Source organism: Trichomycterus rosablanca, chromosome 2 (assembly GCF_030014385.1).
Source record: "Trichomycterus rosablanca isolate fTriRos1 chromosome 2, fTriRos1.hap1, whole genome shotgun sequence".
In the NCBI taxonomy this organism is placed as follows: Eukaryota; Metazoa; Chordata; class Actinopteri; order Siluriformes; family Trichomycteridae; genus Trichomycterus; species Trichomycterus rosablanca.
Genome location: NC_085989.1, coordinates 59,820,815 through 59,846,249, shown reverse-complemented (window position 1 = coordinate 59,846,249; position 25,435 = coordinate 59,820,815). Strand labels below are relative to the sequence as shown.

At 37.8% G+C, this 25,435-nt stretch overlaps 1 protein-coding gene and 1 pseudogene across 1 annotated transcript in view; one reads left to right on the top strand and one right to left on the bottom strand.

Moving 5' to 3' along the window:
- LOC134303002 (NACHT, LRR and PYD domains-containing protein 3-like) overlaps positions 1 to 25,435 on the top strand; it is a 220,874-nt gene that overhangs the window by 66,650 nt on the left and 128,789 nt on the right. The window lies entirely within an intron of this gene.
- Positions 2,303 to 3,683, bottom strand: LOC134300573 (GTPase IMAP family member 9-like; annotated as a pseudogene).

Genomic DNA, 25,435 nt, shown 5'->3' with positions numbered 1-25,435 from the left:
GCACTGACAGACTGACCTCCCATGTCTTCAACCTCTGCAGCAATGCTGGCAGCACTCATGTGTCTATTTTTTAAAGCCAACCTCTGGATATGATGCCGAACACGTGGACTCGACTTCTTTGGTCGACCCTGGCGAAGCCTGTTCCGAGTGGAACCTGTCCTGGAAAACCACTGTATGACCTTGGCCACCATGCTGTAGCTCAGTTTCAGGGTGTTAGCAATCTTCTTATAGCCCAGGCCATCTTTGTGGAGAGCTACAATTCTATTTCTCACATCCTCAGAGAGTTCTTTGCCATGAGGTGCCATGTTGAATATCCAGTGGCCAGTATGAGAGAATTGTACCCAAAACACCAAATTTAACAGCCCTGCTCCCCATTTACACCTGGGACCTTGACACATGACACCAGGGAGGGACAACGACACATTTGGGCACAATTTGGACATGTTCACTGTGGGGTGTACTCACTTATGTTGCCAGCTATTTAGACATTAATGGCTGTGTGTTGAGTTATTTTCAGAAGACAGTAAATCTACACTGCTATACAAGCTGTACACTGACTACTCTAAGTTATATCCAAGTTTCATGTCTATAGTGTTGTCCCATGAAAAGATATAATGAAATATTTGCAGAAATGTGAGGGGTGTACTCACTTTTGTGATACACTGTATATATACTAGGGCTGGGCGATATGGATCAAAAATAATATCTCGATATATTTTAGCTGAATGGCGATATACGGTATATATCTCGATATTTTCTCATCCCATAAGGTAATAACAAAAAGACACTTCTGAGATGAAGCTACATGTTCCAAATGTTCCAAACATCAACATTTACATTAATATTTTTTAACCGTATAGAGCTCAGTTCTATAACTCGGTATAACTAATCGTTCATGTTACTGTGTAACTATTACAACATCTAATGCATTTTAATCAGCGTTCTGCTTCATGCACTTTATTATTATTTAACAGCTTTATTTGTTGTTTAATTGTTGTTGCTCCTTGTTTACTGCAGAGTTAGTTTGTGCAATTTTATTAATTTTTGGTTGTTTATTGGCCGACAACAAGAAATACTATAATAGAAGATAAATAAATAAATGAGTCTCGGACCGGGTGATCATCCAGTATAAACTAACACGACAACGTACAACATCCAATACAGAAATCACTAACCATAATGTTTGTTTTTTACAGATAGAGCAAATATATGCACATCACATATACAAACACACAAGTCAGAACAACAAGAGACGCGTCGTTACGTTATAATTACTGTTTATAACACTTGTTCATAATTTACACTGTTTATATATGAGGTAAATACGTGCATGTCAGCGCGTGCATGCGCTTGTGTTTGTTTTTGAAACAAATAACGACTCGTTTTCTTGTTTTTCAACTTTGGGATTTGAAGTGAAAAACGAATAAAGGTACACGGAGCTGGAACCTTTTGTCTGGACTTGTTTTCGGTATTTTCTACAGAATACATTATTCTGCTGCTCACCTAACACTTCTCCACCACTGAATCCGAACCATCTCCAAGTAATTGAGCCATTATTATTCTTTTTACTAAGCAGCTTCTCTTCAATAGCTTCTGTCATGTCTTTATCTGTCTCCATGCTATCACTGCCTGCAGGACTTATTGGTGAAGTGGTGGGGAGGGGAGGGGTAAGGTGAACAGAGACAAATTGGGAGAAAAGAAAGACGAACTGTTGGATCTAATTGGAACGCAACATCTATATCAATATAAGCGATATTGTCTTATCTTATATTGTGTATGAAAATATATTGATATTTTATATCTCGATATATCGCCCAGCCCTAATATATACACATATTAGCTTTACAGTAAATATTTCTAATATTTTATGTAGTTTGATGTAATTGTGAGGAGTATTTAACAGTGAGAATACAGAGAATAAAAAACAAAACCTTATAGAAGCTTATACATCAGCAGTAGAACATTAAATCAGAAACAATCATCAGAACTTAAATCATTCTCATGTTTTTTAAGGCTGTAAATAATTTGTTTGTGATTACTGCTACAATTTTTCTCTATCGCTGCCATACAAAATGTCATTGTACCTGTGTATAATGACAATAAAGATTCTACTCTATATAAAGATAGAAACTATTATAGCAATATAGTAATGATTACATGATTAAATCATCTCTCTGTGTCTCCTTGTGATTTTAAACTCTCATTAATTTAAAGCTACTTCACTTCAGAAGGGTTCTGCCCCAAAACAGAACCTTCTATTCCTCAACCACCAGCAACTAGTTGCTACAACAAATGCTCCCCATCATCTCCCTGCAAATATGTTGACAATGATCTCAAAGCTAGTTCTGTTAGCTGGCTTAACCTCTGAGTGAGTATATCAATAATCCAAAAAAAAAAACATTCCTTACATGTTTCCCATAATTCCTCCCAGGTTAAGCCCTGTGCTCCCTCATTCACCTCATTAGTGTAGAATCCTCTATTCTGCTCCACCATCCTGTCTATCTTCTGCAGAAGTTCAGGGACCTGCTGTCTGTTCTTTAGAGCTGAGTTGTTAAAGATGTGAAATCTTCTTCCACACTGATCTAAAGCTCTTCTGAGATGTTCATTTCTGCTTATTTCCTGATCTATTATTTCCTCTCTTACACCCTCAGCATGAGTAAACAGAAGAATTGTGTGATCTAAAACCTTCTGACCAAAAACCTTATTTAACTTTGTAATAATTTCCACTTCCTGTTCTGTAAATGATCCACACCTGAAAACCAGAATGAAAGCATGAACTCCTGATTTTGAGAGGTGAACAATCCTGCGCAAACTCCATCGTTAACTGATCTCGTGGCAGTTTTGTGTCAATAAATCCTGGTGTATCAACCACACGTACACGGTTTCCTCCTATCACAGCTTCTACAAGTTCACTGTGTTCTGTTACAGTATATAAAGATCGTTCTGATCTGAATGCATTTTTTCCCAGGATGGTGTTTCCTGTTGCACTCTTCCCAACACCAGTCCTCCCCAGCAGCACGATCCTCCGTTCCTCCTTGTTCATTTCAGCAGATCTGATCTCTGGATCTTTTACTGGATCTTGTTAGTAACAGACAATAAATAAAAATAAGTTCATACACTGAAATCTTGATATTTCATGACATGATATTTTTAAACGTGTCTGGGGCAGCAGCCAAAATCCAAAACACAGCGAAAATATTAGGGTGCCTGCGGTAGCTGGTGAACTTACCTTGGGTTCACGGCATCGCAGGCATCACAGAGCACGGCAAACAAAGGCATCAAATAGGAGGCCTTCCAATTAGGGCTGATTGCCTGCAGCTTAAGCCAGTGCGGTACCTTTTGTTTTGGCTCACTCTCATGGCAGCGGTAACCCGCGCCTAGGCAACCGGGGTTCGCGTCTCCTCTTTATTAATTTTTCTCTTTTTCTATTTTTCAGTTCCGTTGCCTGCGGCGCCCAGCGGCATCGGACGGGGTTCTCCCAATTTGTTTTTGGTTACTCTGTTGTCTTGTGTTTGTGTTTTTGTTATTTAAAAATAAAATTATTTTATTTTTGAATCTGCATTTTGAGTCCTGGTCCTTCCCATGTAACAAAAAACAATCATAACCGCTGCTTACCTTAGCTTCTGTTCTTCCAGACACTATTACATTTATAAGCGTGCGTCCCATTAGGAACAGAATCCGTTATTTTGTAAATGTGCTTATAATTAAAAACCTCCAAACTTTTCCCGGTTGTGAAGTAAAACAGGAAGTCGTTAGAAAGCCGATCGAGCGTTTCATTACCACGTCATCTGTGTGACACAAATAACAGCATTTCTTACTAACAATTACAATCAGAAGCTCTGATCGGTTCAGAAAGCGGCTCTTACATCCATTAGCACCGATTCTGTAGGAGCGTTCCATTCACCCCGGTTGTTCCTGTGAAGTGCACTACGTAGGGTATTCCACCATTTTAAGTGAGATTCCAATCCAAAGGTAATGAGAATGTTCAAATGAAGTGAACTTCAGAGTGTGTAGGGAGTAGGGAGCGACGCTTCATCACTACACCGGAAGCTGCTGGAACAATTACACATTGTGTGTGTTGTGGCTTAAGATGCCAAAACAAGTTAATTATCACAGGTAACTAATGTTAACACGTGCTGACGCTAGAGACTCTTGTTGTTTACGAGTAATTTTTGCAAGTCATGAGTCGAGTCCGAGTAATTTAAAACGAGACAGAGTCGAAGCTGTGTGTGTGACTTGCATGCGAATCGGACCCGTCCCCATCTCTGGTCTGAGAGACCTGGTTCACCATCAAAATTCCCATTTGTATTTGGTCAGGGTTCTGTGATGGCCACTGCAGTCATTACATCATGTGATTTTAGACTTCAGTTTGTGCACAGAGACACAGTCGTGTTCCTAAACTGTGCCACCATGTTTCCTCTATTTAAAATGTATCAATAATTCTTACAACAAAATAAAAAATTCAATAACTGTAAGGAAATTCTTACTGATATTCGGGAATCAGTTGCACCGCTTCCTGGATTGGATGACGATAGAATAATATCAAACTTTCTGGACTTTCTTCACTTCCTGTGAATTGTAAATAAAACTTATAAAGAAGTATGAGAATGGAGATCTGACTGTTGAGCAGATTGTCTTGTAAACAATCAGTGTATTTAGTTACTAAATCAATACAGAACACTGTTAAAAGATGATGCCCCGCCCATAAACTAAATGTGTGTGGTTCTGGTGAATGTAAGATAAGCCGTCATGTTCCTCCTGGTTAGCAGTGGAATCACATAGAAACTCTCCCATTAAGTCAATTTTGTTTCTTTTTATTAGAGGAATCAGGAATTCTGATATTATTTCTCAGGCTTAAAGATCCAATGACTTGCTGAGACTGGATGGTTACTGGAGAAAGGTAAGGGTCACTTCCAGGAAGGTTTATTATTGTTAAAACATGTTCTCTGTTTGATAATCTCATTAAAATACCTTACAGATTCATGGGTGACGTATGAAAGATTCTATTTAAGTAATGTTTAGATTCTACTGAGCTACATTCAGTCTATTAGACACCATTACATTTTTTTACACTGGGCCAGTTGGTGTCTGATCATGTTTTGTTAGAAGTGTGTAAAATGTATGACAGCACTCGTACCTCAGTTATTCCACTCAATTCAGCAGATCCACTGATTCACTGACATCTAATTCTGGGTTCCAAACTTATTTCTACCCACTAAGTAGTTACTGTAGCAGCGAGAAATGTAAAAGTGCACTCAGTACACTAGTTAGTAAATAATACAGATGGTGAAAGTACAAATATCTACAAAATGTACAGTTAGATTTTACTTCTGTTTTTACTACACACATCTACAGATTTAATCATGTTTGTTAATTACAGTTCCTACAGTACTGTACCCCTCTAGGTGCTTCTGTCACACCCGTTGCTAATGGGAATCAATATTAATAGCCAGAGTTTTAAAACAAAAGTTTATTGTGGGGTATCTACATAGTTTTGGTCATGTTTTGTAAATAAAATATATAATTTAATAGTGTTAAAATACTCACCTTGGGTTGGGGTTTGTCTGTATAATTCATTCCCGGTCAGTTTAGAATAAACACAAATACTTTCTGTTTCTCTGTATAAAACCAGTGCAGCTCCACCCAACATCAGAGACAAGAACAAAGATGTTGTTCTGTAACACACACGTGATCTCAGCAGGTTTAAACATGTTTCCAGAAAGTCTGGTAGTGTAAGTTTTTTTACTTCTCTATATGTGAACTAAAATCACATCTTATCTTAAAATGTACTAAAATAAATACATGTGAAACTGTACTTGTCCTGTACACTAAAACCACATTTATGATTATTATTACCTCTCTTAACTTTAATACTTTGTACCTCCTTTTGTCAATAAAGCAACACTATGGGTGTGTTTGAAAACCTAGGGAGCTGCCTCGCTGCCTACACAGGAAGCTGCCTCAGTAGACAGGAATCTAATAAGTCAATGACTTATAAGGCAGATTATTCAAATGTGCGGCTTGGACAGAGATAGCATCGCTTATTAGGCTAACACAGTTAGCATCATGTCATTTGAACCAATGGGATGGGGTGGCACAGCGTGCTAGCATGTCAATATAACGTCTCCCTCCACGTACTGAAAACGCTTAAATTTGCGGACAAGCCCAAACTTGCAAATAAAAACACCTGTACAAGTTTATACAAGTTAAAAATCAATAATCATTTATTTACGTTTAAAAATAAATAAATAAATCTCTGCACCGTCAGCCATGTTTTTTTATTTTTCTGTGAGAGAGGAGCTGCCGCACTGAATGCTGGGATTGAACACTAAAGATGCTTCGGATGCTCACTCGTTCTTGAGTCAAAAAAACATTAAAATATTAAGATATCTCAGTAGTGAGGATATTAAGGCATCTAGGATTTGGAACAGCCTCATTCTCGGGAGCGCAGCACAGGATGACGTAAAATGCTTAAAGTCTTCTCCTATAACATCTTATAAGCTTGAATTCCTTTTTACACAATCTCTCCAGGTTGTCCAGGGTTCCAAGCCCTGTCTTGTGCACTATTTATACACATAGTGCTGTGAAAAAGTATTCACCCCCTCACAACATTAAATATTAAACAAAAACTTAAACACAATTTTAATAATAATTTCATTCATTGAAGAAAAAAGCTGTTCAGCTCTAACTGGTTCTTTGTGCCCTGGTGAAAAAGTACTCAAGTATAATAATCTTTAATATGCCACAGTGCACTGTTACACTGTAAAAAATGCTGTAAATGTACAGTAAATATTTCACAGTAAAATACTGTATTTTATAATTGACAGTATTATGCTGTATATATTTGGGCAAATATGGGCGTGACTTAGTGTACAGTAAAATACAAAAAAGGCAACTGAATCTGATTCTGAGTCCAGTTATAGTGTGTCCTGACAGCTGAGGTGGTTGAATCCCAAACTTTAGTTAAAACGCGGTGCATATCTGAAGTAAAATATTGTATGAATAAGTAAATAATCGACACTTTATGTGAACTTTTTATTGATGCTTTTTAATCAGTGTTAATTTGGTGTTATAAGTTGTTAATCGTGCTGTATAACTGTAGCGGTGTGTTGAGGTTCTTTTGAGAATGTTAGTTTACACTTTAACTGATTGTGTTATTATTATTACTGATTTTGTTTTACTATAGTAACTTTAAAGATATTTGTCAGTTGTTTCTTACCACACACAAGTGAGACATCAGCATGTTTAGAGTTAACACAATAATATAAGACAAGCCGAGACAAACGCCAAAGCTTCAGGTGTTTATGATTAGATGCTGCTATTTTTGTTATGTTTAGATGTTACTACATTTGTTCAGGTTTATATGCTAATTGTTTACTATGTTTTACTGTCAGTTTTCTTCTTTCGTTGTCTATTTTGAGGACTTCAAATATGATGTTATTTATATTATTTTTATGCATAAAATTCTAAATGTTCACAAATACTGGCAACAATTTTGTGGATTTGTTGGAAGGAAATGTTGAATATATTTGTGTTCCAAAATCAAAATAAAATAAATTACAATTAGGTTTTTTCTGCAGTACTGGAACGTGCAATTATGGGATGTAACAGTTTTACCAGTTTTGTAATAAATAAATGAAGAACTTTTAGCAGTTTTCAGTATATTTACTGTAAATGCTGCCTGTAAAAGATTGTAAAGATTTGATAAATCTAGAACTGCACAAATTACATAAATAACGTAAAAATAACGATATACTGCAGCTAGTTATTTACTGTTTACATTGTACAGTATATTACTATGAACAAAGTGATTTTACTGTAAAGATTACAGTAATGAACTGGTAACCTACTACCAGTTAGTTATTGTAGAATAACAGAACTTCATGTCACATTGAGCTCCTGTGTGCCACACCTCATATTTAAGATGGGAGCTGGAGAACAGACAGTTGCAATCTATTTTTCCCAGTGACTCTTGGTGTGGTTGGGATTCGGACCTGGTTTGTTCAGCTTTTGTCTTTTGCTTTGTTACTCTTGTTAGCTTAGTCTTGTTAGCTTAATTTGTTAGTCTTGTTAGGTTAGTCAGTCTTGTTAGTCCTGTCAGTCTTGTTAGCTTAGTTTGTTAGTCTAGTTTAGCTTAGTCTTGTTAGCTTAGTCAGTCTTGTTAGGTCTTGTTAGTCCTGCCAGTCTTGTTAGCTTAGTTTGTTAGTCTTGTTTAGCTTAGTCTTGTTAGCTTAGTCAGTCTTGTTAGCCTGGTTTGCTCCATTTGTCTCGTGCTGTATTGTTAATAAATCCTTTGTTTAAATATATCTCTGCGAGTGTGTCTGCCTTTGTCTCGTCTTAGCCCCTCAGCGTTACACTTTACTGGCAACTGCTGTAAATGTACAGTATATTACTGTAGAATTATGGTAATTAACTGTTACCACATTACAGTTATTTACTGTAAAATTACAATCATTGTTTTTAGAGTGTAGTGTACCTGCTGTCACACTAATGATCAATGCACTTAAAAAGTCTGTTCGAAAACCTATTAATTATATTTAATTCAGCTTAAGTATACTTCTGCATGTACTTAAAGTGAAATTAAAACGTTTAATCAGTAATCCAGATGCACTTGGAGTACATTAAAACCTCAAATATATTTACTTTAGAGTAAAAATACACTTCCACTTCCTGTCTTTCTAGACCCGATTCTTGTATAATGTAACATTCATCAGCTTCTTATTATAATTGGGGTCATGGGGGTGCAAGTTTAGCTCAGAGATCATTAGGTGAAACGTTTGTGTCATAGTAAAAGAACAATTACAGAAACCATTAAAATCACAAAACACTTCCCACATAAGTGTACTTAAATTTCATTAAATCTCAAGCTAATTTGATCAAAGTATATTATAACTGGTGACGGTGTGAGATGGTGTTGTGCTATTAAAGCAGGTCATGACTTAAACAGATCATTTTCTTTTATCTACAGTAGAAAGTGAAACAAACAACTGGTGGAGGAAAGTACCACAACACACCAGTTCTGTCTGGTAACTTTCATTCTACATAATTTACATACCAACCAGGTCACATGATTTCAAGGAACAGCAGCTCATGTTCCATCCAACCATTAACAACAGAGTCGTTTACCAGAGTAAACCAAGAAGCAGCATGCCAAAAAAAAAAAAAAAAACACAGTAAAAAGCAGGAACGTTTTAATATTATATTTAGATATAAAACTGAATAATTACAGAAGTTCTTTATATTATATAAATTATACATAAATTACAGTATCAGGGTCCTGAAGATTTGGGTGTAACACTAAGCCTCTGTGTGCTCTGGTGCTCTTATGTGCCACGCCCCCCTGTCCATGAGCACACTCTGGCTCCTCCTACCACGCCTTGAGCTCATGATTGGTTCATTTGAACTAATTGGCTCCAGCTGCCCTCCATTTAAGAGGTTCACTGGAGCACACGCTTTGTGAACTATTTTGTCTCTTGTGCCATGTTCCCTTGTGCCATGTTCCCTTGTGCCATGTTCCCTTGTGCCATGTTCCCTTGTGCCATGTTCCCTTGCTCCATGTTCTCTTGCTCCATGTTCTCTTGCTCCATGTTCTCTTGCTCCATGTTCCTTGCTCCATGAGTTGGTATGTTAAGTTTTTGTTCATGTTTAGGTTGCCTAGTTTATGTTGTTAACCATGTTAGTCTATTTTGTCATTGTTTAGCAGTGTTTAGTTTTGTTTAGCCTTGTTTTGTTCTGTGCTGTCTTACATAACAGTGACAACACAACTGTCTTACATAACTGTGACATAACAGTTCACCTATTAAGGACACAGCGGGATGTTTTTTGTTCATGTCTTCCTGGAGTTTAACTGCATGAGGTTTCCTCAGACCCTATCGCTTAGTAGGCCAGCTCCATATGATGGAAGTGACTCATTTGTCGATGGCTTCCTTCTGCAGAGCCAGCTCTACCTGCAGCACCTTCTGGACCCCCAGCCAGCTGAAATCGACAAGGTACGATTTATGATGTCTAGGCTAAGGGGTGCCGCTCGTGAGTGGGCCAGGCAGCTGTGGTCTGACGGGGGAGCTGTGCTGAACTCGGTTAAGGTGTTTGAGGGCCTCATGAGAGCCAAATTTTCATGCAGCAAAGCGCCCACTGCAGCTTATACCTGGCATCCAGTGACCACTGGGGATGTTGCCCACTGCTGATGTGGTCTGGGTGCCAGTGCCCGCTGCTAATGCTTGTAACCATCCCATGTCCATGTTAGGAACCAGTCAGGATCGTTTGTCTAGTAATGCTCCTTGTAAAGACCCCAGTGGCTCCAGGGGTCCCTCTGTTAGTTTGCTAATTCCAGGTATTCGGATTCAAGTCAGTCAGCCTGTCATGTCTTGTCCGTCTGTTCAAGTTAGTCATGTTTCCAAGTCATGTTCCAGGAGTTCTAGTTTGTCTAGTCATACTCTTTGTAAAGACCCCAATGGCTCCAGGGGTCCTTCTGTTTGTTTGCCAGTTCCAGGTATTCAGGTTCAAGTCAGTCAGCCTGTCATGTCTTGTCCGTCTGTCCAAGTCAGTCATGTCTTCAAGTCAGGTTCCATGAGTTCTAGTTTGTCTAGTCCTGTTCCTTGTTCGTCTGTCTCTGTCGGTCGTAGGTGTCAGTCTGCAGGTCAGGGTTTCAAAGATGGTCTGTCTTTACTTTCGGGCCCTCCTGCTGCCCAGGCAGAGTCAAACAGTTCCTAGTCCTCTCCAGTTGTTTCCTGTTAAAGTTCCAAGCTTTATGTTTCAGTCTGCAGAGTTCAAGCCACAGTCTACTACAGACAATTCTCCTTCGGCTCTGCTGCTGCCGCCACCAGGCTTCAAGCAGATGATTCAAGACAACTCTTCAGGTTTCAAGCAGCTGAGTCAAGAAACCTCTTCAGGTTCTAAGCAGCTGATCCAAGAAGAATCTTCAGGTTCCAAGCAGCTGAGTCAAGAAACCTCTTCAGGTTCCAAGCAGCTGATCCAAGAAGAATCTTCAGGTTCCAAGCAGCTGAGTCAAGAAACCTCTTCAGGTTCCAAGCAGCTGATCCAAGAAGAATCTTCAGGTTCCAAGCAGCTGAGTCAAGAAACCTCTTCAGGTTCCAAGCAGCTGATTCAAGACGAATCTTCAGGTTCCAAGCAGCTGATTCAAGACGAATCTTCAGGTTCCAAGCAACTGATTCAAGATGAATCTTCAGGTCCCAAGCAGCTGATTCAAGACGTCTCTCCAGGGTTCAAGCAGCTGATTCACGACGTTCCTCCAGGGTTCAAGCAGCTGATTCACGACGTCCCTCCAGGGTTCAAGCAGCTGATTCATGAAGTCCCTCCAGGGTTCAAGCAGCTCATTCCAGATGCCTCTCCAGGGTCCTCACAGCTGACTCCCGAAGCCTCTTCGCCAGGCTCCACGCAGCTGGTTTCTGTTTCCATGTTGGCGCTCCCTGACGGCGCTTCTGTTTCCAAGTTGGCGCCCCCCGACGGTGCTTCTGTTCCTGAGTTGGTGACCCCCGATGGCGCTTCTGTTTCCATGTTAGTGCTCCCTGACGGCGCTTCTGTTTCCGAGTTGGTGCCCCCTGATGGTGCTCCTGTTTCCATGTTAGCGCTCCCTGATGGCGCTTCTGTTCCTGAGTTGGCGACCCCCGATGGCGCTTCTGTTTCCATGTTAGTGCTCCCTGACGGCGCTTCTGTTTCCGAGTTGGTGCCCCCTGATGGTGCTCCTGTTTCCATGTTAGCGCTCCCTGATGGCGCTTCTGTTCCTGAGTTGGCGCCCCCCGATGGCGCTTCTGTTTCCATGTTGGCACTCCCTGATGGCGCTTCTGTTCCTGAGTTGGCACCCCCCGATGGCGCTTCTGTTCCTGAGTTGGCGCCCCCCGATGGCGCTTCTGTTTCCATGTTTGCACTCCCTGATGGCGCTTCTGTTCCTGAGTTGGCGCCCCCCGATGGCGCTTCTGTTTCCATGTTGGCGCTGCTTATGGGGCTTCTGTTCCTGAGTTGGCGCCCCCCGATGGCGCTCCTGTTTCCATGCATTAAAATGGTACCAGATCAAGTATGAAGAAAAGAATGAAACTCTTTTGGTGGTGATTCCTGATTACAGGAGCAGCTGAAATAAGAACAAAACTCTTTATTTACTGAATTTATTATACAGGAAATCATCTGAGAAACATAAAATTAAACATTAAATTAAAACATAGTTTTATTAATGTATTTAATATAAAGATAGAAACTGTTACAGCAGTATAGAAATTATGACATAAACCATCTTTGTGTCTCCTTGTGATTTTAAACTCTACAGATATTGCAAAAGCTCCATACTCGTACTCTTCACCTGTTCTGATAACTGTCTGCAACCCAGTATGTCCACCTGCCTCCACTTCATTGTAAACACATCTTTTAATTTTTTCCAGAATTTGTCCCACCATGAACTGTTTGCTCCCTTATACATCTCATTAGTGCAGAATCCTCTATTCAGCTGCACCATGCTGTTTATCTTCTGCAGAAGTTCAGTGACCTGCTGTCTGTTCTGTGGTTCTTTATTATTAATGATATGAAATCTTCCTCCACACTGGTCTAACACCCTTCTGAGATGTTCATTTCTGTCTCTTTCCTGATCTATTACTTTCTTTCCTACCTTCCTTCCATCAGCATGAGTAAACAGACGACTTGTATGATCTAAAACCTTCTTACCAAAAACCTTCCGTAAGCTCCTAATTATTTCCTCTTTCTGTTTTGTGACTGTAGCAACCTTAAAAACCAGAATGAAAGCATAAACTCCTGGTTGTGAGAGACAATCACTCCTGCACAACTCCATCCCTAACTGCTCTCGTGACAGTGTTGTGTTAAAGAATCCTGGTGTATCAACCACACGTACATGGTTTCCTCCTATCACAGCTTCTACACATTGAGCCTGTTCTGTTACAGAGTTAAACGATCGTTCTGATGTAAATACATCTCTTCTTCCCAGGATGGTGTTTCCTGCTGCACTCTTCCCAACACCAGTCTTCCCCATCAGCAATATGAACCTAAAATTGTTCATTTCAGCAGGTCTGATCTCTGGATCTCTTAGTAGATCCTGTTAGTACCAGAGAAGAAGAAGAAAAATGTTTATTATGCACTATATTATACTGTATATTATACACTATATTATATATTATATTATACACTATATATTATATAATACACAATATTATATTATACACTATATTAAACTCTATATTATACTCTCTCTCTCTATATATATATATACTATATTATACACTATATTAAACTATATTATACTATATATATATATATATATACTATATTATACACTATATTATACACTGTATTATACAGTATATTATACTCTATATTATACTCTATATTATACTCTCGATATATACTATATTATACAATGTATTACACAATATACTATACTCTATATTATACACTATATTATACATTATATTATACTCTATATTATACACTATATTATACACTATATTATACTCTATATTATACACTATATTATACTTTATATTATACACTATATCATACACTATATTATACTCTATATTATACACTATATTATACTCTATATTATACACTATATTATACTCTATATTATACAATATATTATATACTATATTATACTCTATATTATACACTATATTATACTTTATATTATACTTTATATTATACACTATATCATACACTATATTATACACTATATTATACACTATATTATACTCTATATTATACAATATATTATACACTATATTATACACTATATTATACTCTATATTATACTCTATATTATACACTATATCATACACTATATTATACACTATATTATACACTATATTATACTCTATATTATACAATATATTATACACTATATTATACTCTATATTATACACTATATTATACTTTATATTATACTTTATATTATACACTATATCATACACTATATTATACACTATATTATACTCTATATTATACACAGCAAAAACTGGAGTGTTGAAATTTCAGATTTAAACATTTCAGAGTTGATGTTCACTCTCAAAGTGTCATTTTAACACATTCAGGTTTAAACTGTGTTCAGTGTTGGAGTTATTTGGCAGAGTTGATTGGATCAGTGTTAACCTAACTTACATTAATTTAAACTCCGCCCATGCATTTAGATGTAATTAAACTTCACCCATGCATTTAGATGTAATTAAACTCCGCCCATGCATTTTACTTCTTCGGTTGGAGACAAGGAGACGACGGCACCATTTTCCTACTCTCAAGTTTACATGGTAAGTGTAATTAATTCAGTCTTAATGAAAGTATACATTGATGATGATATTGTCAGTATAAAACACAGCTGTACTGAAGGATGTGTGTGAGAGAGTGAGAGAGAAAGTTTCTGTTGTAAGTACGCTGCACAAATTGACTGCAGCTGATTGCTGCCACTTAAGTTACATCAGCTGCTTTTGGTCCTGTGTGATTTTTTTTGTTTGCGAGTTTAGCCGTCTAGTCAGCTAGGTTAGCAAGCTAAATTACTTGTTTTCTCCCTGCCTGATAGGGAACTGTGTACTGTGGTTGTTTGTGTTCTTTTTTCAATGATTATTCTGGGCAAATGGTTAACATATTGGTGGCTCATATGATTGATAATCATGGGTATGTGTGTTCTATATTCTTTTTATTTGTGCCAAATAACTGCATGACAATTGCATACATTTAAATTAGATATTTAATCTCTTTTCAGATTAAATGAGAATCTGAGAAGATGATGAGGGAGATTTTTCAGCACCGCCATAAATTTGTTAATGATCCAGGCAGAAGTGCTGATATCCTTTCCACATTCCCAAGATTTCTGGATACAAAAGGATTGGTAAGTTTGGAATGATAATTATACTGGGTTGAAATTAAGCATTTAATGTAGTAGTACAACTAGTAGTTAAAAATTTATTCTTTATTAAAGACTCATCAAGACCGTTTTGATGACTAGACGGAATGCATTCTTCAAGCCAAATATCATAAAAGAGGCCAAGAGGCTCACTTCAACACCAGAGCTGCATTACATGTTGCAGTCAGTAGAAAGTTCACCAGGAAGTGATCTTGAGTCGACATGTGTGTGTTGTGTGCTTTAATGCATTTGCTATAATTTTCACCTTTCATAACTTTGTAATTATAGACTAGTTTATACACTGGACAATCATTGTTTACTGTTCTTAATATATGTCTCTTCATTGTTACTTATCTGGACACTACTGCACTTTAACTGTATTATATGTAAATAATCTCTATCTTCTGGTTAGATGCTCCTGCATTTTGTTGGCTCTACTTGTACTCTGCACAATGACAATAAAGTTTAATCTAATAATTGCAGTCTTTTTTTGCATTAATTCATGCATTCATTATTGTAGAGTTTAAGATTTAGTTTGTTTATTTGTTTGTTTCAAAGTTTATCTGATTTGGGGGAAAGTATGACCAATATATAGACATTTTAAAAACTCAACACCTCTGTGTAAAAGCATTTGATGAATTTTCCATTATTTGATTGTGACTTTGTCTTCAGCCTATGACTAACAAATGACCTGTTGTTGCTTTTGCATCTTCACCCGCCACCACCAGGAAAAATAAGTTATTTTTGAAAATTATTTGGTGTATTGGAATTAATTCTTCTTATTATTAGAATAATAATTTAGGGAGTTAAATGAACACTACTGAAATAGTAAAATATAACTCAGAGCAGTGTTACAGTGGTTGCATAGCAGAGCCTGGATTTAAACCGCCAATCTTCCAGTTGATAGCCCAAAGCTCTACCCACTAGGCTACCACTGTCCAAGTTCAGCTGAAGTTTGTACTCCCTCAGTTACTTTAACTCTGTTTTATGAGTTAAAACAGGAACTCTGACAGGGTGTTAAACATTTAACTATTTTGAAAGTGTTGATTTAACTCTTAAGAGTGTGGAGCTATATAAACCCTGAAAAAGTGTTAAAATCAACTCTGTGTGAGTTAAATCAACACTGGACTTTTTGCTGTGTACACTATATCATACACTATATTATACACTATATTATACACGATATTATACTGTATATTATACACTGCATTACATTCTATATTATACACTACATTATTATATTACATTATACTCTCGTCTGCCTTCACACACATATGAACTCATTCTTAAGCCACAGGGTTTAATATGATGTCGCCACCCTTTGCAGCTATAACAGCTTCAACTCTTCTGGGAAGGCTTTCCACAAGGTTTAGCAGTTTTAATGGGAATTTTTGACCGTTCTTCCAGAAGTGCATTTGTGAGGTCAGACTGATGTTGGATGAGAAAGCCTGGCTCACAGTCTCCGCTCTAATTCATCCCAAAGGTGTTCTATCTATCAGGTTGAGGTCAGGACTCTGTGCAGGTCGGTCAAGTTCTTCCACACCAGACTGGCTCATCCACGTCTTTATGGAGCTTGTGCTTTGTGCACTGGTGCTCAGTCATGTTGGAACAGGAAGGGGCATCCCCAAACTGTTCCCACAAAGTCAGGAGCATGAAATTGTCCAGAAGCTCTACACACTGTTCCTGAGCTGATCTAAAGGCCACATGAAGTTTGGATGTCTCTTGTGATGGACTCTGCAGAAAGTTGGTGACCTCTGTGCACTATGTTCCTCGGCATCCGCTGACCCGCTCTGTTATTTTATGTGGAAACACTTGGTGGATGAGTCGCTGTCGTTCCCAATCGCTTCCACTTTGTTATAACAGCACTGACAGTCGACTGTGGAATATTTAGTAGTGAGGAAATTTCACCACTGGACTTGTTGCACAGGTGGCATCACGGTACCACGCTGGAATTCACTGAGCTCCTGAGAGCGACCCGTTCTTTCACTAATGTGTGTAGAAGCAGTCTGCATGCCCAGGTGCTCGGTTTTATACACCTGTGGTCATGGAAGTGATCGGAACACCTGAATTTAATTATTTGGATGGGGGAGTGAATACTTTTGGCAATATAGTGTATTAATAATTCTTACAAAGAAATCAATGAAAATTCTTACTGATATTGTGGAATCAGTTGCACAGCTTCCTGTTGAAGATGATGGATCAGTGTTAGAGCTTCTTGACCTTCACTTCCTGTGAATTGTAAATAAAACATGTTCTTTTTTTCTCATTTAATGAAGTACGAGAATGGAGATCTGACTGTTGAGCAGATTGTTTTTTTAAAACATTTAGTGTATTCAGTTACCAAATCCTTACAGAACACTGTTAAAAGATGATGTGATACAGTAGTAAACATGCCCCGTCCATAAACTAAAATGTGTGTGGTTCTGGTGAATGTAAGAGAAGCCGTCATGTTCCTCTTGGTTAGCAGTGGAATCACCTAGAAACTCTGCCATTAATTCCACTTTGTCTCTTTCTGCTAGAGGAATCAGGAATTCGGACGTTAATGTACTTCAAGTAACAAGCACCATCACACAAAAGCAGCTGAGGTATTACACTTCAACTTTTACACTTCAAGTTCACTCAATCAAACAACATCTACATAGAGACCCAGAACGTCTTATTTAGTTTCAGAAGTAGCTGAAAGCAACTTACGCTGCGCCTTCATATGAATCGACTCCTGACTCACTTATATCGATACTGTGAACAGAGCATCTCCCACTATGCACCTCTCTTAAACCCACACACACGTCCTATAACAGCAGTCACCGATTTATCTTCACTGTTAGTCCTATTTTTAACGTTTTTCAGACTGAACTGGATAACATTAAACGTGCGTGTGGGTGTGGTCAGCAAGCAGTGGTGTATAAAGTACCTGAAGGCCATACTTGAGTAAAAGTACAAGTATCTTACCAGAAATTTACTTTGATAGAAGTAAAAGTCACATTTTAGAATATTACTTGAGTAAAAGTCTAAAAGTATCTGATGTTTAATGTACTTAACTATCAAAAATAAAAACAGTAGCAGTCAGAATTTTAAAAAATTGTTCTTTTAAGCCTGTGAACACAATGAACCTATTTTCCTTCTTCCATCTGAACATAATTTGTGCCAATTCATGATTATAATTAGCTGTTCACATCACCTGTTTGAAATCACGTCATTATTTAGTTGTTGTTTAAAAGTCGATGTAAGTGTAAGAAACACTGCGTCTATTTTATTTGTATTTTCTATACTGTCCCGATTGTTTCTGATTTGGCTTAAACAAGTCATAGATAATCCCAATAACCTAAAACCACTGAATTTTGGCTGAATTAATTTGACGTAAAACTCAAGAGAGTTTAACAAAACGTGTGGAGCTTTTAACCCTTTAATGATCTGTTCAACTGTTAAAATAATCTGTATTTAAATAATCTTGTTTGGGTCGTATCTACTCCCTGTTTGGCGTCCTCAACACCATGAATCATTCCTCTGTGGGTGTGATACAGATGTTACTGAATAATTATTTATCAGCAGGTGAGTTTCAGTAAATGATGGGATGCATCTTCATGAGTTTTACACTGAATTAATTCTAACTAAATGTAGTGAAACATTTTATTTGTGGTTGGAATGCAAATGTAAATATTAGCTGATATCTGAATGATCTTAATGCTGATTATAAGAAATAAAAACTCTGATGCTGCAGCTTTACTGTGTTAATCGTTCCTAACTTACATCAGTGTGTCTAAAATGGTTCTAACAGGTTTCAGCAGATTTGTGATCTTGGACTGTTGTTTATTTAAACTAGAGAAATGAAATGTTCACTATGGAAACTCTTCTGTAAGTCGCTCTGGATAAGAGCGTCTGCTAAATGCTAAATGAAAATGTAAATGTAAATATGCCCATATTTTCGTGTGTTCGAGTGAGTGATACGTTTCACTCTGATCGCATTTGCACCTGTGCATTAATCTGTGTAACCACGGGTCTAATTTACAAGCTCAGATTTGTAAAACCTGAGTGCCGTCTGTAACACATCTCACATCATTTAGTAAAAAAAAATCTTGTCGTTTACATACGGCAAATGTATGGGAGTAAACGTACACAATTTCTTTAGGTAATGTAGTGAGTAAGAGTAAAAGTTGCTGAAAATTTTTATACTCCAGTAAAGTACAAATACTCCAAAATATACTTAAGTACTGTAATGAAGTATTATTACTTCATTATTATACACCACTGTCAGCAAGACTAATCAATGTCTGGGTCTCCTGTGGGTGAAAAATTAATCGTATTGAGAAACAAAAAGCTAATTTTGATAAACAAAAAGTATTTTACATTTATAAACAGTCCGTTTTTTTTTTTGGTTTTTTTTTGCTGCACTTTTTCTGTCATGCTTTTCTCAGTCTCACTTTCAGTTTAAAGTTTCTCACTTCCTGTTTTTGTATCGGCTGATTTACGCTTTTCTCAGCCTATCTCTCAGCTCAAAATTCTTCTCCAGTAAGAGTTTTGTCCCTGTTTCTACGAGTGGGCGGGATCTCGTCACTCATTGGCTGCTGGAAATAAGCCCCGCCAGAACCCTATATTAATGGGTGGGCGGGATCTTGTCGCTCATTGGCTGCTGGAGATAAGCACCGTTCACCGAGTAGATCCTACAGACGTCCTTCATCTCCCTGATTCAGCCTGAAATAGTTCTGACTCCTCTGAAGGAGAACAAGGTTACAGGGTTTTAACAACTTTGTGATCTTTCAGACTATAAAGGCAGCTGTAAATCACCAACCGCCAGCTGCTCTCTGCCTCTGGAATAGAGATGGAGGGAGGGTCGCCAACTTTCAGAACAGGAAATAAGGAACACACTGAAGGAGTAATCTGAACCTGTCAAACATATGGTGTGCACATAGGGTGCTGAGACTAATTCATTCATTCTGGTGGCTTATCTTCATTTGTGGATTACACTATAGCATATGTCTCTAAATTCACCGGGGTGGGGGTGGGGGGTATGGCAGTATTTAGGCAGTGTTATTATGACGCCTGCTGAAATCATACTCCTCCAATAAAATCCCTCTGTTGAACGTACAGGACACAAAATACATTCCAAGACATGCTATAATAAATGAGATGTGATTCAGACTCTGCATTGCTGAGATCATGGGGGGTATAATTTCAGCAGGTGAATGGGAGTCGGATTCTGCCGGGGAGTAGGAATTCGGCACTACACCCACCCACGGTAGCAGCAGAAGCCGCTCGCCCAGCGCCGACCCTGATTGTTCATCATTGATATTAATATCGGGGCTGTCTTATACAGTATAACATTTTGGCATTGTAATCTCTCACTGCCCACACAAAACTGAATAATAGCGGCTAAACACTTCAATATATTTTGAAAGTTAACTGCTTAGTTTATAGTTACAGCTATTTCTTAAGTGTATGAACGTGTACAATTAGTTATGCCTGTAATACAGAATTAAGTTCTATACATAACAAAAAAAATTATGTAAATGTTTATGTAAATTTAAAGTCCAAACATTTGAGTGGTTAACGAGAACGCTACTTTAAATGTCACACAAGCTCCGTGCAAAACAACACGAGCACAGCCGGAAACGGTCAATTCCGATATCTTCCCTACACACTTGCTCCCTGCGCCATATAGTGCACTTAACATTCATAAAGGGCAGGGCTATATATTTATCATTCACATTATACGACAGGTGAGACGTTAGAAAACAACATTCTTTATTCCTAAAATAGCGCTTTTATTTAGGAATAAATAGTTCTTACAGCAAAAACTACGGCAGACACAAGAGTCAGAACAGCGGATTGGGCGTAACGTTATTATCACTGTTTGCTCCTTATTCTCAACACTTGTGCTCGATTTACACTGAATATATATTAAGTAAATAAGTACATGTCAGCGCATGCATGCGCTTGTGTTCATTTCCGGTTGAACTGATAAAAAATGTTGATTTCGGAAAATTAAAAGACGAGCCGTTTTCAGTTTCTGCTTGTTACCTCACAGCTAACGCTAGCCAGTGTGGCTCTTCACTTGTCTTTCTGTGTTATCACCTTACACAGTGAGCACCCCACAGCCAATCAATGAGCTCCAACCGCCTACCACTCCCACCCCTCCCTTACTGTGGATGCGCGAATGTCCTAAAGTGTTAGTTTTTAAGGTAAACCTGAAGCAGAAATTTGGCGCTTTTTAAAAATACTGTCACCATTTTTAAATACTGCGGTATACTGTAATACCGTCATACCGCCCAACCCTACAATCGGCATGTAACAACAAAACACAAAAGATACAAAACCATACAAAAGGACAAGAAAAGATTATCAGTGTTTTAATACCAAACCTAATTGTATTTGCACCCTTGTTCTATTTGTCTGGGGGTTTTTTTACAATTGTTTTTTTGATAGTCTTAGTATTAGATTAGATTTTGACCAATGGCAAGGCTACTATTTTAAGTACACTGTATAGGATTGTGTGTGTGTGTTGAGACAAGCAGAGCCATTCAGTTTGCCGTCTAAACAGTCTCCAATCTGCTCCATCCGGATTAGCCACTTTTATTATACCAATGCGTTGCATGTTGAGTTATTATACTCAGCATGTAAAACAGTCCTTATTGTTTATGGATTTGATTGTGATTATTGTGTTGACGGTGCTGCGTCCACAATCCAGACTGGATTTGCTGCAGTTTAGACTGAAGGTTCAGGTAATAAATTAAAAGCACTATAATTTAAGAAATGTCGTTACACCTTGTAATGCATGTGTGGCTGTATGAATGGTGGATGTGTGTGTGGATGGATTACAATCTTTGTACTTTTACCGTAAGGAATCACTACAGACGATGCCACCCTGGGAATTTCACCCAGAGAAATAATTAAGGAAGGCACTCGGGTTCGTATAGCAAATCAGCAAGAGGCGTGTTTATAGGAAAAATAAAACACTAAAAGGAAAACTTCTTCCAGCCAGTGTTATCTAGACAAGTCATAAAATATACAGTATCATTAAAACTTGGTCCAAATCAGGGTAATAAACGTTATTACTAAGATCAGCAAAAGCCACAATATTTGGATTGCCGATTTCAGGGGACCAAAAGTTCTACAAACAAAGTAAATAAAATAAATGTAAGAAATAAATCACTACCATAAAAACTGTAACACTGAAAGCCTCTGTGTGCTCTGGTGCTCCTGAAGTGCCACGCCCCCCTCTCCATGAGCACACTGAGTCTCCTGCCACACCCTCTCTCACAATTGGCTCCAGCTGCTCCTGATAAAAGGAGGCAGCTTCTCCACAGATGTTGGGAACTATTTTGGTTTGTCTTCTGGTCATGACTCTGTTGGACTTTGCTCTATGTTTCCTTGTGCCTTGTTCCATGATCCTTGTCTCTTGGTATGTTGTGTTTCTGTTCTTGTTTAGTTTGCCTTAGTTATCTTGTTAATCATATTTAGCCTTAGTTAGCCATTTAGCATTTGTTAGCTGTGTTTAGTTTTGTTTGGTATTGTATGTTCTGGTTTTGTCTTTTGTTGTTAATAAATATCCTTTGTGTTCGTATACAACTCTGCGTGTGTGTCCGCCCCTTTTGTCTCGTTCCTTAGCCCCGCGTAACACTAACAAAATCAATATAAGTGGTCACCCGAAATACAACACCAAATATATAAACCACATCACAAGTGTTACTACACTCACACCTTTTAGTTTGGTAGGCTCGATAGTAGAAAGATACGAGATAATAAACGAAAAGTTTATTATCCAAACCAAATAATACTAATATTAATAACACTCTTAATACTGATAATACTAATAATAGACAACAAAAGTAGAAACAAAACTAAGTAGACACAAAACAAAACTAACATATAAGCAAAACAGAGACAAAACAGTAAAAACGAAACTAACGCAGAACCAAAAACAGAAACAGGAAACAGCCACAGGAAGTGGCTCACAGCGTGCACACACACACCCACACTAGAGACTCCGAGTCAGAAACAGAGGAGTTAATACTGTCAGTCTCAGAGCACTGGAACACACACCGTTACTGCAGTCTCATTCTGTGTCAGTCCATATGGCAGTGATAAATGCGCGCTCTGTCCACAATAAGACGTTTATTTTAAATGACTTTTTCACTTCTCATGGTTTGGACCTGTTGTTTTTGACTGAGACATGGGCTACAGGTGGTGAATCGGCATTCTGCTTCTTGGTGATTTTAATATTCATGTCTGCTGCCCTGATAAATATCAGGTGAATGATTTTAATCAGCTACTGGACTCTTTTGGTTTTATTCAACCCAGAGCCGTAGATAGAGAGAGTTGCGACACTCCTTGATCTCGCCGCTACGCGGTCACGTGGTTCATGTAACCCTCCAATAGTTCCAAACAAACCCGGCGCTGTCATGTTTTCATATGGGACCGGCAGCAGTGAGTGAAATATTAAACGCTAAATAATAAACATTTGTACAATTTCTGGGTATTTTCAACTGCGTTTACATTTACTGCATCTGCTTTAATATCAATTTGGTATATGAAGTGGAAGATTGATGTTTATAATGACTTAATAGGTCGTTCTTGTTAACACACAGTACATTATATTAGCATACATTACATAATGCGATATCATTAAGTAGTAGAGACAATATACAGTACAGAGATTAGACAGTTTTTTATGTTTTGTTTTTTACATAAACTAATCTCCCTTCACTTTCCTGAGGATTCATAATAATAATCATTTTGGTTAAACACTAAGTCATGTGGCTGGATTCATAAGGTTTACCTGCACTGAATGAACAGATTCATAAACACACTACCGTACCAATACCTTTAACATTATAGTGCAGGTACATGAAATAGCATTAATTCATGTCTTATTTCATGAGTAAGTAATAATTTATTCCTACAATTAATATGCACTAGTTCATTTTGTCTAATGTAAGTGGTGGACAAGGTACACAAACCATGTAGTTGAGTTGAAGTAGAGATATCCAAGGTAACATATTACTCCAGTAAAAGTAGTAGTAAAAGTAAAAATACTCTTTACCTCCACTAAAGTACTAAACTAAATTTACCTTCAAATGTACTTAAGAATGAAAGTAAAAGTATAATGATTTATTATGGCTCTGATGTTTTATTATCATTTCTGTAACAAGACTCTTGATTAATCAACTTTTAATTAATCAATTTTAGGTGAAAAGACTCTAGTGTCAATAATTTAGCTTAGCTGACTAAGCTAAATTCAGTTATACCTATTAATTAAGATAAACATGTAACATTTAGTGCTGAGCAAATGCTAAATAATAACAGTATTAAGTATATTAATGACATCAAATTCATTATTTTTTTTAAAACAAAGCAACAAACAGCTAAAAATGCTTGATAAGGAGTGGAAATGAATGGGGCTCTATGGGATGTTTGGAACTATACAGAGCTCCACAACCCGGAAGCTGCACAGAAAATATGTCCCGCCCCCTTTCCAACGGTTCCCTATGGGAGTGTCGCCACTCTGTTCTCTCTACCGCTCTGATTCAACCTATTCATAAACCCACCCATATGCAAGGTCACACACTTGATTTGGTGTTTTCATCTGGTTTTGATATTGACAAACTAGATATTGAGGAGGCTAGTTTCTCTGATCATATGCCAGTAGTCTTTAGCTCAACTTTAACTGCTCATTTCCCTGCTCCTGTTTTAGGGCACTGGTCAAGGATCATCACTTCGTCTACATCTAACGATTTTCCAGAGTCTTTTCTGACATGTTAAAATTGCCCAACTATGGTCAGACTCATGCTAATGTGGATGAGTTAGTTACTTCTTTTAATTATAACTGTTCAACTGTTCTGGATTCTCTTGCCCCTATGAAATTTAAACACTTAAAACCAAAAGTTCAGCCCTGGTTAAATGCATCCACACAGGAAATTAGACAGGCTTGTAGAAGAGCGGAACGGAAATGGAGGAAGGACAGATTGCAAGTAAGTTTGGATATCTTTAAAGGTTGCCTGGAAGACTATCAGCTAGCTGTTAAGTCTTAAGTACTTTTCAAGCATCATTGCCAAAAATTACAACAGACCTAAAGTACTGTTCAGTACAATAAATTCTTTACTTAAATCATCTCCTGAAGTTGGAAATGTTCCTTCTCCTAGAGTATGTGAAGAGTTTTTAAACTTTTTTGTGGAAAAAACTGAAACAATTAGGTCTGGCATTACTTACTTGGGTATAGATTCTCCACTTCCACCGCCGTGCCCAGGTGTGTTTGAAAAGTTTGAGGCTGTTTCAATCTCTGAATGAACAGATTTGGTGCTGAAAACAAAGCCAACAACCTCCCCACTTGATGTGATGCCCCCACAGATAGTTAGGGAGACATTTGATATATTAGGACCTTTTGTCCTGGATATCATTAATACTTCCCCAGCCACTGGTACTGTTCCAGCATGCTTTAAACATGCTGTAGTTACACCTCTGCTCAAAAAGCATAATCTTGATGCTACAGTGGTTAGTAACTATAGGCCGATTTCTAAATTACCATTCTTGGCTAAATTGCTGGAAAAGGTTGTATATTCTCAGCTTTTACCATTTTTGAGTAGAGAT